This window comes from Passer domesticus, unplaced genomic scaffold (genome assembly GCF_036417665.1).
Source record: "Passer domesticus isolate bPasDom1 unplaced genomic scaffold, bPasDom1.hap1 HAP1_SCAFFOLD_37, whole genome shotgun sequence".
In the NCBI taxonomy this organism is placed as follows: Eukaryota; Metazoa; Chordata; class Aves; order Passeriformes; family Passeridae; genus Passer; species Passer domesticus.
In genome coordinates, this window is record NW_026990149.1 from 2272246 (window position 1) to 2287202 (window position 14957).

The following is a 14957-nucleotide window of genomic DNA, read 5'->3' on the forward strand; positions in this document are numbered from 1 at the left end:
GGTGCCTGGCGAAGTTTGAGTTGCAGTTGAAGCCCTTCCTGCAGTCCGGGCAGCGGAAGGGCCACTCCTCTGTGTGAATCCATTGATGCTGGAGGAGACTGGAGCTGGTCTGAAACCTCTTCTGACACTCGGGACAGTCATAGGGCCTCTCCCCGGTATGGATGTGTTAGTGAGTGATGAGCTCAGAGCTGCACCTGAAGCCTTTCCCACACTCCCCACACTCGTAGGGCCGTTCCCCAGTGTGGCTCCTCTGGTGCACGATCAGGCTGGTGATCCACCAGAAGCTCTTCCCACACTCCAAGCACCTGTGAGGCTTCTCCCCATCAGGAACCTCCTCATGGACCACCAGCTCCAAGCTCTGGCTGAAGCTCTGTCCACCTTCCTAGCACAGGGTGGATCTTTACTCCTCAGAGCAACCTGGGCTGCGTTTGCAGCCCCTCCTCGTGCGGCATCTCCGGGGCTTTTCCTCCCCGTTGGGTTCCTGCGCCGTGGAGCCGTTCAAAACGGCCTCTGCCACGAGGTTCTGCCGCGGGGATTTGTCCTCCCTGCTCTCCATCCTCAGCTCCTGCTCTGGGGGAGGAAGGACAAGGACAGGATGGCATTTGCCTCCGGGCCACAGGCAAGGGCAAGGAGATGCCCCCAGGCTGTCCTGCAGCCGGGGCCCTGCTGGGCTGGGAGATGGAGCAGGAGAGAGGGGAAAGGGGCACTGACTTCCTCCTCACCTGCTTGCATGTTCTGGGGCATTTTCCTCACAGCCTCAATGGGGGTTGGCAATGGAAATCCTGGTTTGAGGAAAACAAAGGATGAGCACATTGAGTTTGAAGGTCCCTCTGCCCAAGTCACTCTCAACAAGTCACCAGCGACCTAGGCTCCAGAAAAACCTCCCAAACACCACGAGTCAGCCCGGAAAAACCCTCCCCAGGAGTTCCCTGTCCCTGCTCCCTCCCCTCTGGTGTTCCGGGACTCCCCTGTCCCAGCTGCTGGGGTCACGCTTGCATTGGGGGTCCCCCTTCTCCTCGGTGCCCGCCCTCCCCAGCCTGCTGGCAGTCCCAGCAATCCCAAAAGCTGCCCCCTCTTCGCTCCCCATTCAGGGCTGCCGGGGCTTTTTGGGCTCCCTTCTCCCCTCATTCTCTGCTCTGGGCTGCAGGGGCTCCAAGGAGTCCCCCCTGCCCCTCTCCAGCCTCTGCAGGCTCCCGCCCATGGCGGCGCTCCCCCCTCTCTGGGCTCCCCACTTTGGGCTCCTGGGGGACACAGGGCTCTGCTCCTCCAGGCTGCCTCTGCCGCCAGCCGCCACCGCCACCCCCCGATGTCCCCCCGAGGGGCCTTTTCCGCTCAGCCTTGCACTTCTTCATTCTCCAAACATCCCCCCAAAAAACCCAACTGGGAGGAACTGGGAGTGACTGGGAACATGCTGGTGGTCACTGGAACAAACTGGGCTTATACTGGGATCAACTGGGATCACGCTGGAGGTGACTGGGATCATCCTGGCAGTGAGTGCCACTGCACTGAGGCTGACTGGGAGTGCTTGGCAGCAAATGGGATCATACTGGAAGGAACTGGGAGTGACTGGAACAAAAGGGAGGATGAAAGAGAGCAACTGGAACCATGTGGAGCACAACTGGTTCATACTGGCAGGGACTGGGAGCACACTGGGCTCATCTCTGGATCATACTGGGAGGGACTGGACTGATACTGGGAGAATCTGAGAGCGACTGGGAACACACCCTGCACATCATCCCCCATACTGGGCCTGACTGGGAGCAACTGGGATTATACTGGGAGCACACTGGGAGGGCTGGCATGTGACTGGGATCCAGCTGGAGCTTGCTGGGATCATATTGGGGTTGAAAGGGAGTGACTGGGATCACACTTTGGCCTACTGGGAGCACCTGAGAGAAACTGGGATCATGCTGCAAGCAAACTGGAGGAACTGGGCAGGACTGGATGCATGCTGGAGGCAGCTGGGATATTCTGGGCATGACTGGGGGATCACACTGGGAGAACTGACACCTTCCTGGGGCCACTGGCGGCGCCTGGAAATGACTGCAGACATGCTGGGAAATGTTGGGGGGTTTTGTGGATTTTGGGGGTGTTTGGATTTTGGGGGTTTTATTGGTGCTTTTGGAGAGGTGTTTTTTTGAGGGGATTGGGGATTTATTGAAAATTTTGGGGGTTTTTTTGTATTTTGGAAGGTTTTACTGGTATTTTGTTTGCAGTTTTTGCGATTTTCATAAATTCTGGGGGTTTTATTGGGATTTTTAGGAGATTTTGAGGTGTTTATTGGAATTGTGGAGGCATTTAGTGGGATTTATTTGGGATTTGGGTTTTTTGGCAGTTTGGGGTTTTTTGGATGTTTTGGTGGGATTTAGGGGAGTTTTGTGAGGTTTTTTGGGTGTTGCTCTGATTTCTTTGGGTCTTTGGGGAGATTTTGCAAGATTTTTTAGGGGACATTTTTGGGGGGATTTGTGGGGTTTCATCAGGATTTTGGGGGTTCTTGGGATTTCAAAAGACTTTGTGGGCTTTTATTGGGATTCTAGGGTGTTCTAATGGGATTTTGTGAGATTTATTTCGGATTCCATGAGTTTTATTGGGACTTTTGGAGCTTTAAAGGAGATTAAGGAGATTTTGATGCCTCTCAGCCCTTCCGCAAACCCTGGGACAACCCCAAAGACCCCAGACGCCCAAATGCCCCAGAAATTCCACTAAAAATCCCAAAATTTCCAAGAAATTACAACAGGATCCTCCAAAACCCCAGAGAATCCCACAAAATCCCCGTGAAACACACCAAAACTCAAAAACCTCCCCAAAATTTCACTAAACCCCCTCAAAAATCAACCCCCTCAACCCCAATAAAATCACCCAAAATCCAAAACTCCCCAAATCTACAAAACCCCCAAAATCCCATAACCCCCCCGAAACACAATAATTCTCTCCAAAACCTCTATAATTCCCCCTGAACTTCCATCAAATACCCAATAAAGCCCTAAAAAGCCCCAAGATAATCCCCAAAACACTCCCAAAATTGCATTAAAATTGCCCCCAAATGCCCCAAACCCCAAAATTCCCCCCAAAATGCCCCCAGATCCCCCCAGACTCTCTGGGGCCGTCCTGGATCAGGGGCACCGGCCGGTGGAACAGGAGCCACCTCAGGGGCCCTCGGAGCTCTGTGGGGAGGGGGCACCATGGGAGACCCCCAGAAACGGGAGGGGGGCTGGGAACCCCCAGGATCCCCAAATCTCCTCCGGGAACCCCAAATCCTCCTGAAAAGCCCCCAAGGTTGGCCCAGGACCACCCTGGAACCCCAAAGTCCCCCCAGCACCCCCAGGACCCCCCTCGAGACCCCTCTCAGAACCCCTCCCCACCCCCAGATCCCCCCACAGTGCCCCAGGACCCCTCCCCAGACCCTCCCTGACACCTCACGATCCCCCAGCCAAGACCCCTCCCCAGACCCCGCCCCACACCCCGGAACCCTCCCCAAAGCCCCCCCGGACCCTCCCACGCCCCCCCGATCCCCTCTCAGCCGCTCCCGGCCCTGTCCCGGCCGCCTCAGCAGCTCCCGGAGCGCTCCGGCCGCTCCCAGCGCCGCCCCCGCTCTCTGCAGCGCCCGGCACCGCCACCGCCGCTGCGGCTCGCCTCTGATTGGCTGCAGCGGCGCGGGGAGGCGGGCGCTGCTGAGGGGAGCCGCGCCCTCATTGGCTGGTTCGGGGCGGGGCGCGCCGCTATTGGCTGGGGAGCCCGTGCACGCGGCGGAGGCGGGAGATTCAGAGGCGAGCGCGGCTGAGGAAGGCGCTGAGGGGAAACTGGGGGGGTTTGGGGCGGTCTGAGGAGAAATTGGGGATTTTGGGGAGATTGACGGGAAATAGGGGGGTGTGCGGTGGGTTTGGGGGGAGTGAGGGGGTCTGAGGGGGCTTTGGTGGGTCTGAGGGGCTTTGGGGATCTTTGGGGGCAGCTTGAGAGGGTCTGGAGCGTTCTCAGGTGGGTTTAGGGGGATCTGAGGGGAATTGGGAGGGTCTGAGGGGATTTTGGGGGATTGTGAGAGGAGCTGTGGAGCTCTGGGGGCTTCTGAGGTGCATCTGGGGGGCTTTAGCGGAGTGTGAGGGGATTTCCCAGGGTTTGGGGGGGATTTGGGGCAGTCTGATGGATTTGAGGGGGTCTCAGGTGGGTCTGGGGTCAATTTTGTGGGGAACTGGGGGGTCTGAGGGTCCCGGGAAGGTTTTGGGGGTCCAGGGTGATCCTGGGCCAACCTTGGGGGGGTTTGGGGCTCCCAGAGGGGTCCCGGGGGAGATTTGGGGGTCCCGGGGGGTCCCAGGCCCCCCCTGAACCGGGGTCTGGGGGTTTCGGGGCGAGGGGGCACAACAGGGGTTCCACCCCCCCCTCCCGTTTCTGGGGGTCTCCCATGGTGCCCCCTCCCCACAGAGCTCCGAGGGCCCCTGAGGTGGCTCCTGTTCCACCGGCCGGTGCCCCTGATCCAGGACGGCCCCAGAGAGTCTGGGGGGTTCTGGGGGGCATTTTTGGGGGGAATTTTGGGATTTGGGGCAATTTTAATGCAATTTTGGGAGTGTTTTGGGGATTATCTTGGGGCTTTTTTAGGGCTTTATTGGGTATTTGATGGAAGTTCAGGGGGAATTATAGAGGTCTTGGAGAGAAACCAAACCAAAGCCAAAACCTTGTGTTTTGGGGGGTTATGGGATTTTGGGGGTTTTGTGGATTTGGGGAGTTTTGGATGTTGGGGGATTTTATTGGGCTTGAGGGGGTTGGTTTTTCAGGGGGTTTAGTGAAATTTTGGGGAGTTTTTTTTTAGTTTTGGTGAGTTTCACTGGGATTTTGTGGGATTCTCTGGGGTTTTGGAGGATCCTATTGTAATTTCTTGAGGAATTTAGGATTTTTAGTGGAATTTGTGGGGGATTTGGGAGTCTGGGGCCTTTGGTGTTTTCCCAGGGTTTGCAGAAGGGCTGAGAGGCATCAAAATCTCCTTAAAAGCCCCAAAAGTCCCAATAAAACTCATGAAATCTGAAATAAATCTCACAAAATCCCATTAGAACACCCTAGAATCCCAATAAAAGCCTACAAAGTCTTTTGAAATCCCATTAACGCCCAAAATCCCGATGAAACCCTGCTAACCTCCCCAAAAATGTCCCAAAAACCATAAAAATCCCACAGAACCTCACCCGAAGACCCAAAGAAATCATGACAACAACGAAAAAACCCCACAAAACCCCAAAAAGCCTACCAAAACTCTCAAAAAAACCTCAAATCCCCAATGAATCCCACTAAAATCCCCACAATTCCAGTGAAATGCCTCAAAATCTCCTAGAAATCCCAATAAAACTCCCAGAATTTATGAGAATCCCAAAAAGACCCCAACAAAATCTCAGTAAAATCTCCCAAATTAAAAAAAAACTAAAAAAAAAATTCAATAAACCCCCAAACATCCCCAGAAAAACACCCCCCCAAAGTGCCAATAAAACCCCCAAAATCCAAAGCCCCCCCAAAATCCACAAAACCCCCCAACATTTCCCAGCATGTCTGTAGTCATTTCCCGGCGCTGCCAGTGGCCCCAGGAAGGTGTCAGTTCTCCCAGTGTGATCCCCCAGTCATGCCCAGAATATCCCAGCTGCCTCCAGCATGCATCCAGTCCTGCCCAGTTCCTCCAGTTTGCTTGCAGCATGATCCCAGTTTCTCTCAGGTGCTCCCAGTAGCCCAAAGTGTGATCCCAGTCACTCCCTTTCAACCCCAATATGATCCCAGGAAGCTCCAGTTGGATCCTAGTCACATGCCAGCACTCCCAGTGTGGTCCCAGTATAATCCCAGTTGCTCCCAGTCAGGCCATTATGGGGGATGATGTGCAGGGTGTGTTCCCAGTCACTCTCAGATTCTCCCAGTATTAGTCCAGTCCCTCCCAGTATGATCCAGAGATGAGCCCAGTGTGCTCCCAGTCCCTGCCAGTATGAACCAGTTGTGCTCCACATGGTTCCAGTGGCTCTCTTTCACCCTCCCTTTTGTTCCAGTCACTCCCAGTATCTCCCAGTGTATGTCAGGTCCCTCCAGCATGTTGCCAGTCCCTCCCATTATTCCCCAGTATGATCCCATTTGCTGCCAAGCACTCCCAGTCAGCCTCAGTGCAGTGGCACTCACTGCCAGGATGATCCCAGTCACCTCCAGCATGACCCCAGTTGATCCCAGTAGAAGCCCAGTTGTTTCCAATCCCTCCCAGCACACAGCCAGCCACTCCCAGTTGCTCCTGGCATGATCCCAGTTGCTCCCAGCTGCTCCCAGTCACCCTCAGCATAATGCCAGTCACTCCCAGTAGATCTCATTTGCCCCTACCATGGTCTCAATTGCCTCTGCAGGCTCCTGCTCACTCCCAGTATGATCCCAGAATGATATCAGTGCAAACCCAGTACAGTCCGAGTATGATTCCAGTATGATCCCAGAACAAACCCAGTAGAGTCCCAGTCACTCCCAGTATGATGCCAGCAGAGCCCAGTCCCTGGCAGTGCTGCCAGCGCTGGGATCCCGCAGCCCTCTGTGCGTTCCCCCCTCCCGGCTGTGCCGAGAGGAGCCCCAAGGGCTGGCAGTGCCCAGGCAGGCTCCCCAGCAGGGCCCAGTTTGGATGTGGGGCCCCCAGTTGTCGCAGTTTGCCTCTCCTTTTGCCCGGGCCGGCTTCCCCCCTTCTCCGCAGCGGCCGGGAGCAGCCGAGAGCCCCGCGCTGCCCGTGCCGAGCTGTGCCGGCTCCAGCCCCGCTCCTGCCGCGGGCTGCGAGGGCTCCGGGAACGGGGCAGCGAGGGTGTCGCTGCTGCTGCGGGAGGAGGAGGAGGGAGGGAAGGGGAGGGATGAAGGAGGAGGAGGCGAGAGGGTGGGGGGGGAGATGGAAGAGGAGGGGGAAGGCGGAGAGAGAGCAGCCACAGAAGGAGAAGGAGGTGTGGTTAGGGAGGCGAAGGATTAGGAGGAAGCGGGGGATGGAATAGGAGAAGGGGCAGGAAGAGGAAGAGGAGGGACAGAGGCGGATCGAGGCTGAGCAGCAGGAAGCACGCGGTCGAGCCCTCCGTGCATTCGCAGCCCCCACCTGTGGGATCATCGCCCCCATGGCGCAGGTGAGCGGGGAGGGGGAGCTCGGCCCAGATATCCCGGGGGGTCCCTGGGCTGGGATTTTTTTGGGGGGATGTTTGGAGAATGAAGAAGTGCAAGGCTGAGCGGAAAAGGCCCCTCGTGGGGACATCGGGGGGTGGCGGTGGCGGCTGGCGGCAGAGGCAGCCTGGAGGAGCAGAGCCCTGTGTCCCCCAGGAGCCCAAAGTGGGGAGCCCAGAGAGGGGGGAGCGCCGCCATTGGCGGGAGCCTGCAGAGGCTGGAGAGGGGCAGGGGGGACTCCTTGGAGCCCCTGCAGCCCAGAGCAGAGAATGAGGGGAGAAGGGAGCCCAAAAGGGAGCCCAAAAAGGCCCGGCATCCCTGAATGGGCAGAGCGAAGAGGGGGCAGGTTTTGGGATTGCTGGGACTGCCAGCAGGCTGGGGAGGGCGGGCACCGAGGAGAAGGGGGACCCCCAATGCAAGCATGACCCCAGCAGCTGGGACAGGGGGAACTCCCAAAGAGCAGAGGGGAGGGAGCAGGGGTGGGGAACTCCTGGGGAGGGTTTTTCAGCACTGAATCTTGGTGTTTGGGAGGTTTTCTGCAGCCTAGGTCGCTGGTGACTTGTAGAGATTGACTTGGGCAGAAAGACCTTCAAACTCAACATGCTCATCCCTTGTTTTCCCCAAACCAGGATTTCCCATTGTCACTTCTTGTGAGGTAGTGAGGAAGAGGAAGATGTCCCTGGACATGGAGTCAGGTGAGGAGGAAGTCAGTGCCCCTTTGCCTCTCTCTCCTGCTGCATCTCCCAGCCCAGCACAGCAGAACCTCGTGGCAGAGGCCGTTTTGAGCGGCTCCACGGTGCAGGAACCCAACGGGGAGGAAAAGCCCCGGAGATGCCACACGAGGAGGGGCTGCAAACGCAGATGGCGGGGATCTGAGGGGGAAAGAGCCAGCCTGGGCCGGGAAGGCGGCCGGAGCTGGAGCCAGAGGTCGGAGCTGGTGGTCCATGAGGAGGTTCCTGATGGAGAGAAGCCCCACAAGTGCGAGGAGTGTGGGAAGAGCTTCAGGCACAGCTCCAACCTGATGAGGCACCAGAGGACCCACACTGGGGAGTGGCCCTACGAGTGTGATCAGTGCAGGAAGAGGTTTCAGACCAGCTCTGATCTCCTCATGCACCAGCGCACGCACACAGAGGAGAGGCCCTTCCGCTGCCCCGACTGCGGGCAGGGCTTCAGGCGGAACTCCCATCTTGTCACGCACCGGCGCATCCACACTGGGGAGAGGCCCCACGAGTGTGAGGAATGTGGGAAGAGCTTCAGGCAGAGCTCCAATCTGATCCAGCACCAGAGGACCCACACTGGGGAACGGCCCTACGAGTGTGGAGAGTGTGGGAAGAGATTCAGCCAGAGCTCCAGTCTGATCTGCCACCAGAGAATCCACATCGGGGAGAGGCCCTACAAGTGTGGGGAGTGTGGGAAAAGCTTCAGCCAGCATTCCAGCCTGATTGTCCACCAAAAGATCCACTCTGGGGAGAGGCCCTACGAGTGTTCCAAGTGTGGGAAGGGGTTTCGGACCCACTCCCATCTCCTCCTGCACTATTGGAGTCACACAGAGGAGAGGCCCTTCTGCTGTCCCGACTGCGGGAAGGGATTCAGGCAGAACTGCCACCTTGTCAGGCACCGGCGCATCCACAGCGGGGAGAGGCCCTACGAATGTCCCCAGTGTGGGAAGAGCTTCTCCAGCAGCTCTAACTTGACCCAACACCAACGGAGGCACCGGTGAGGGAAGCCCTGCGAGTGCCCCGAGTGCGGGAAGAGCTTTGTGCGCTGCTCCAGCTCCATCCCCCACTGCAGGAGCCACGCTGGGCACAGCCCTGGTGACCCACATTCCCTGTGATCCATGCTGGGAACACACCTGGCTGCTTGTCCTTTTGGTTTGGCCTTGATTTTCTTCTGATTCATCTTTATCCCTTAAAAACAGCCCAAACTGTGTTAAATGAATGACATTGATCAGCGATCTCTAAAGTCTCACCATTTCATAGGTGTTTGAGGGGGCACCTGCCTTTGCCCTGTCTTTTGGGGGTAAGAAATGGATTCTGGAGCCTTCTGAAACCAAGACCCGTCTCGTTTGTTCCCGGCACCGGCAGCTGCAGCCTCCCTGGTCACCATGAACTCTGGAGAATGGGGGCAGCCAGTGAGAACATGCCCTGGATTGCAAGCTAAGTGTGTGTTCTGTTTGCCATCTGTCAGAGGTGGGGCACTTATCTTCTGTTCATTGGGCAGTTTATCTCTTCCACAACCAATCCTTCATCCAGGAGATAGCTTCTGTCAATAATTATTAATTATTAATTACCTTCTGTTAATGGGCCATTGAGTGCTACTGCATGGCTGATAAAATAACATCATGCCACTGGGAGATGCTCTGCCCAGCGGGAGGAGCCAAGCATTTCTTCCTGGATAGAATCTGAGTTTGGAACATTGCAGCAGCCTTTTCCCACTGGATTGCCAGAGGATCAACCTTTTCCCACTGGATTCCCAGAGGAAGACCAGGCCCATCTACACCACCACTGGACCTTCAGAGGAAAACTCCACCCTTCTCCAGGATCCCTGCTCCAACAGAGCCACACCTGTCACTGCAGGAGGGCTGCAGCCACCATTCAATGGGACTGCTGCCAGCACCCTGACCCACAGGGTGTCAGGTTGTATTCTGACTCTGTCAGTGGTTTTGGTTTTTTTTTTTTGGTTTTTGCTATTGCCTTTGTATTTTTAATTTTTGCTAAAAAAGAATTCCAATTCCCATAGCTTTGCCTGAGAGCCCCTTAATTCAGAATTATAACAATTCAGAGGGAAGGAGTTTCCATTTTCCATTTCAGGGGAGGTTCCTGCCTTCCTTAGCAGACACCTGGCTTTCCAAACCAAGACAGGACAGCACGACCTGCACCCCGTAAGTCACCCCCTGATGGCCACACCTTGTGGGACCCCCATCTTGAAGAGGAAGACCCAAGAGCACCATGGCAAGAGGCTGGATTTGAAACATAAACTTTAAGGAAGTTAGACATTTTAGAGGAGCTAAGATTTTAGTTAGAGATAAGCTTTATTGTAATTAATTAAAATAAACAGGTAGGCCTTGATGAAGGTAAGAGTTAGTAATTAACTAATAATGGATTGCTTGTCAATCATTCTATAGTCTTCATTATAAACCCAGCTAATCAAACACAATGTTTGGTTAGCTGGGTTTATAATGAAGACTATAGAAACTGACAGATAGCTTTTAGGAACATAAGACAATTGTGGGCCTCCTGTGTTCTGAAACCAGTTGAAGCCAGGGAATGGGAATTCTGCCAAGGGTTCATTTGTCATATTTGCATTGAAAAGGTAGTAAGGTCAGAATGAGGAAGACTTCATTTACTTCCTCATTTTGGGACCCTTCCCATGAAAGGGACCCCGACCCATTTCAAAGAACAAACTACGTATGCCTAATAGATTTTGAACTAATTAGCCTATGAAACGGGGAATGGGATGTACCAAAATTATGAATATGTATTTGTATTTTGGGTATTCAGTAGTTGTATGGATGACAGGACTCTGTAATCACCTGTAAATTGCAGTGTGCATTTGGGAGCTATCCCACACGCCACCCGGCATCGCAATAAACATACACTTTCTAGCTTTAAACTGTTAGAGAGTTTTTGTCCGTCACAGTTGGATATCGGTGCTAGATCAATATCCATATTTTTTTAATAAATCACTTTGGTGACTGCAGCAGGACATCCTGCACTCTCTGGCCGTGGGGCCAGTGGGGGTCCGGGACCCCTCTGGGCACCCACCCAGGAATTTCTGGGAAGGAGGATCTTGTGATCCTGCTGCCTACGTGGGGAAAGACCAGGTCCTGCTGGAACCACGGACAAAAGGTATGTTTCTCTTTAGGGAAAGGTACCTTATTATATCAGCAGTTAATAGGACGCGGGAGACGTCCCGCCTCAGTGGTCTGGTAACCCGTGTGCCGCAGTGGGGACCAGGGCTCTGGTAGTCCGTGTCTCGTAGTGGAGACAATGGCTATGGTGTTGTGAATTGGGATTGGAGCAGGGGTGGCTCTGGTTTCAATTTGTAGTTTAAAGGTGCACCTCAGTGACTCGTCATTTGGGTGGTTAGTCCGAATTTTTGGACTGCGAAGGGTCCCATTGTGGGTGGCAGACAATCCTGGTTGTGCCCCCAGCGTTGTGTGTGTGTGTGTGTGTGTGTGTGTGTGTGTATTGTAATTGGATCTGTGTTTGTTTGGTGGTTTTGTGATTTTGTGTGTTTAGGTTGTAGATGCACCGTATTTGTTGTGGTTTGTGAGAGTTTGTGTTGTAAGCATTATCATTTGTGTGATTTGGCATGTGTTATTAACCTTTGTAAGTGTTTTTGGGAGTTTTGTAAGCTTAAATTTGTAAAAGGTCTTTGAAATCCCTGCCTGATTGTGGAGGAACACTGACACTTTTGTTTGGGAGAGCGGACTGATTTCAAGTGTTTGTATTGTGCTTAGACTGTGTTAGAGGGGAATTAGGCTGTGTGTGAGCTTGGACAGCATGTGTTTTTGGATGTAAACTTTTATTTGATGTATGGTCAGGTGAAAAAGGCTTTGTGTGAGTTAAATTTGTTTCCTTAGTAGTTAAAAGAGTGAATGGAAAGCCCACAACTATTCCTGACACAGTCCTGGTGATCAGGCAGTCATTTGTTTCCTGGGTAACCAGAGGGGAGTCCAGACTTTGTAGCCTTGGGATACCTCTTTTTATCTCCCTGTAAAACCCCGAGAGTTTGGTGAGCGCGTGTTTTGATAATTTTATTGGTATGTGAGGTTTGCAGTTGCTAGAGTGTGTGGTAATATTTTAAAGTGCTGATGGTTTACCCCCACCCCCCCAATTCTTGTGGAGGGATTTGTGCTGTGCCCTGGCCAAAGTTTGTGTGATTTTCAGCAGGACCTTGTTAAAACTTTTGTTGTGTTTGGGGTCGTGAAAAACCCCTGTCTGTTTCTTTTTTGTGAGCCTAAACTATTAGTGTTAGGAGTCAGGTTGTCAGCAAGAAAGGGGAAATTCGGTTTAGCGGCTTTGGTTGTATGCAGAAAACAGAGAGCCCAGAAGTAGTGCTGGCAGAGGTAGCTGAGAGACTTCTTTGGTGCCCAGATACGCAGCTGAACTCTGTGTTCTGTAACATTTTCCACCAAAGGGTGAGAGAAATTTGGTTAGCAGTCCAAAAAGCTTCGGAATGGGTTATAGTAGTGACTCACACAGCTCTTGGTGCAGCGTGGAATCGTCAAATTTCTGCCAGAACTTGACTGATACTTTGCAAGGTTTCCATCTGTCCTTTGGTTACAGCATGACAAGAGATACGCTTTGCTTTCAGCTGCACACTGTCTACAGTGTATGAAAAGTTGCTTCCAATTTTTAAACTTATTTTAATAGGAATACACCTGGAGCAAAGCTTAACAGAGGACCTGATTTAATAAATTATTAGTAACCTGCAACTTGGGTGGAGTACCTAACTACATGGTGTGGTTTCATTAGATTGAATCAAAAGGAGTTTTCCCACCCCTTTTTTGTAGAACTACAAGTTCTTTCCCTAACAGCTGCTGCTCTGAACCCTGCCTTTGAAGGCCTGCTAACCCTTTCTTTTTTTAGAGAAAAGGAGAAAATTAATTAACAAGCTGTTTTATCCCTTTTGTTTGCTAGCACAACTATATGAGCAGGAACAGGAGGCACAGGAATGGAGAACCTGGTTCAGGGGTATTCCCCTGCCCAAGGAAAGATTGCTGCTGTGATCTGTGGATCGTGTTTCGGTGTGCTGTCTGTCAGGACTCGTGGGTCTGGCAAGGGTACAGGTGGTTAATACCTAAGACTGGAACTTGTCTCTCTGTTATAAAAAGGAACAAAAGGCTGCCCAGATAACTATATGAATTTTGTTGGCAATTGGTCAAGAGTTACGGGATAGCAGTAAAATATTTGAGTTGTTGGAAAATGGGGTTTCAGGAACATTAAAGAAAGCAGTGGAAATTCTTAGAGTTGAGTGTTGCCAGTATATTTTTGTACCAAGGGAATACCAAGTGAAATTTAAGAACTGGGATAAGATCAAAAGACATTGTGGAAAAGAGGGTCCTAAACATGGGGGCAAATGAAAGCAAAGAGATTCCCAGAGGAAGCCCTTTAGGGTGTATCTTAACACACTGGAAAGAGCTGGTGGGCTATGGTGGCAGTGAAACTAAAAGGGAACTTGTCAAACTTTCCACGTAGTGGTGGCCACTCTATAGACTTGATGGAGGAGTGAAGTGGCCAGCAAATGGTACACTGGACTATGAGACTCTATTACAGTTCATGCTTTTCCTTAGGTGGGAATAGAAGTGGCAAGAGGTGACTTATGCTGCTATGTTTTTCAGCCTTTGAAATCCCCCTGAGTGGCAAAGGGATTGTGGGATTAGGCCTCCATCTGATCCACTGGTATTGGCTCTTGAGAAGGATAATAAAGCTAACAGGGAAAAGCTGAAACAGTGTTGTAGAACGTGCTCCATGCAACAGAGATCTTAGAACAAGAGACAGTAGAGGCACTTTTACCACCCCCTAGAAAGCAGGAAGGAGGCAGGGTAGAGGAACGAGTAAAATTGGAATCCTCACCAACTTTAGCCTCCCCTAACTTGTCTTCTGGTTCATCTGCCCTGGGAAAAACAGTAATTGAGGGAGGGGTTTCCCCACCAACTCCTGAATTAAGGGAACCATGGAGGCTTTACCCACCGTTGCCTAGTAGTGATGTGAATGGGATGAATCTGAACCAAGTCCTGAGCCTTCCCTGCAAGGTCTGATAGCATCAAGGGCCAGAAGGCAAACCAGACTGAACCCACCCCCACAAACAACTAGAAAGCAAACTAAAGGAGTCATACAAGCACTCTTAAGGCAGGCTATAACCTCTAATGGGGAACCAAGGATGATTAAGGTCCCCTTTTTCTCAGTGGATGTGGAGGCTTGGGAAAAGACTGCTAAGGGTTATGGGAATGACCCAATAGGGGTTGCTAAAAGGGTGAAGTTTATGGCTAAGCAGCATTTACCTGATTGGGCAGACATGCAGTTACTGCTTGATGCCTTAACAGAAACAGAGAAGCAGTTGCTTTTGAAGGTAGCCAAGGATTTAGCTGAAGACACTTGTGCAGCAGCACAAGAGGATATCAAAGATGTGTTTCCCCTTCAGGATCCGATGTGGGATCCCAATGAACCCGATGAATGGGCACAGCTTAAGAGATACCAAGACTTTGTAGTAAAAGGACTAGAATGAGCAATTCCTAAAACCATAAATTAGTCAGCCTTATATGCTGTTAAACAAGGTCCTACTCAAACACCTTCTGAATTTTTGGATCACCTCTGGGACACGATGCGGCGATATACCACCCTGGACTCTGGATTGGATGAAGGAATACAACAACTAATAAAGTTATTTTTCGGACAATCTACAGGAGATATCAGGTGGAAACTTCAGAAGATCCGGGGCCCAAATAGCTGAGGCTTGGAGACTCTATTGGATGAAGCATGGAGAGTGTTTAGTAATCGGGAGGGAGGATATAAACCAGGGATGAAGAAATTAGTAGCAGTAGTAAGGGCGGGAGAAAAGGAGAAACGTGAGCAAGACCTGCCAAGACAAGGACCACCCCGAGTGGGAAAAGATCCATGTGCATTTTGCAAGAAATTTGGACACTGGAAAAACCAGTGCCCAGAATGAAGAAGGGGTGATGAACAGAGAAAAAGCGATTGGGGGTTGGGGGAAAGGCTGGTTGCTCATGTGAAGGAGGACTGAGGAGGACAGGAGGGCCCTACCCTAGGGGACCCTCTGGTTGTAGTTAAACTGGGGAACAAGGAAAAGGAAGTGGAATTTGT

General features: G+C 52.4%; 1 pseudogene; it reads left to right on the plus strand.

The window, feature by feature from the left end:
- LOC135292575 (zinc finger protein 208-like) overlaps nt 1-14957 on the plus strand; it is an 837577-nt pseudogene that overhangs the window by 141514 nt on the left and 681106 nt on the right.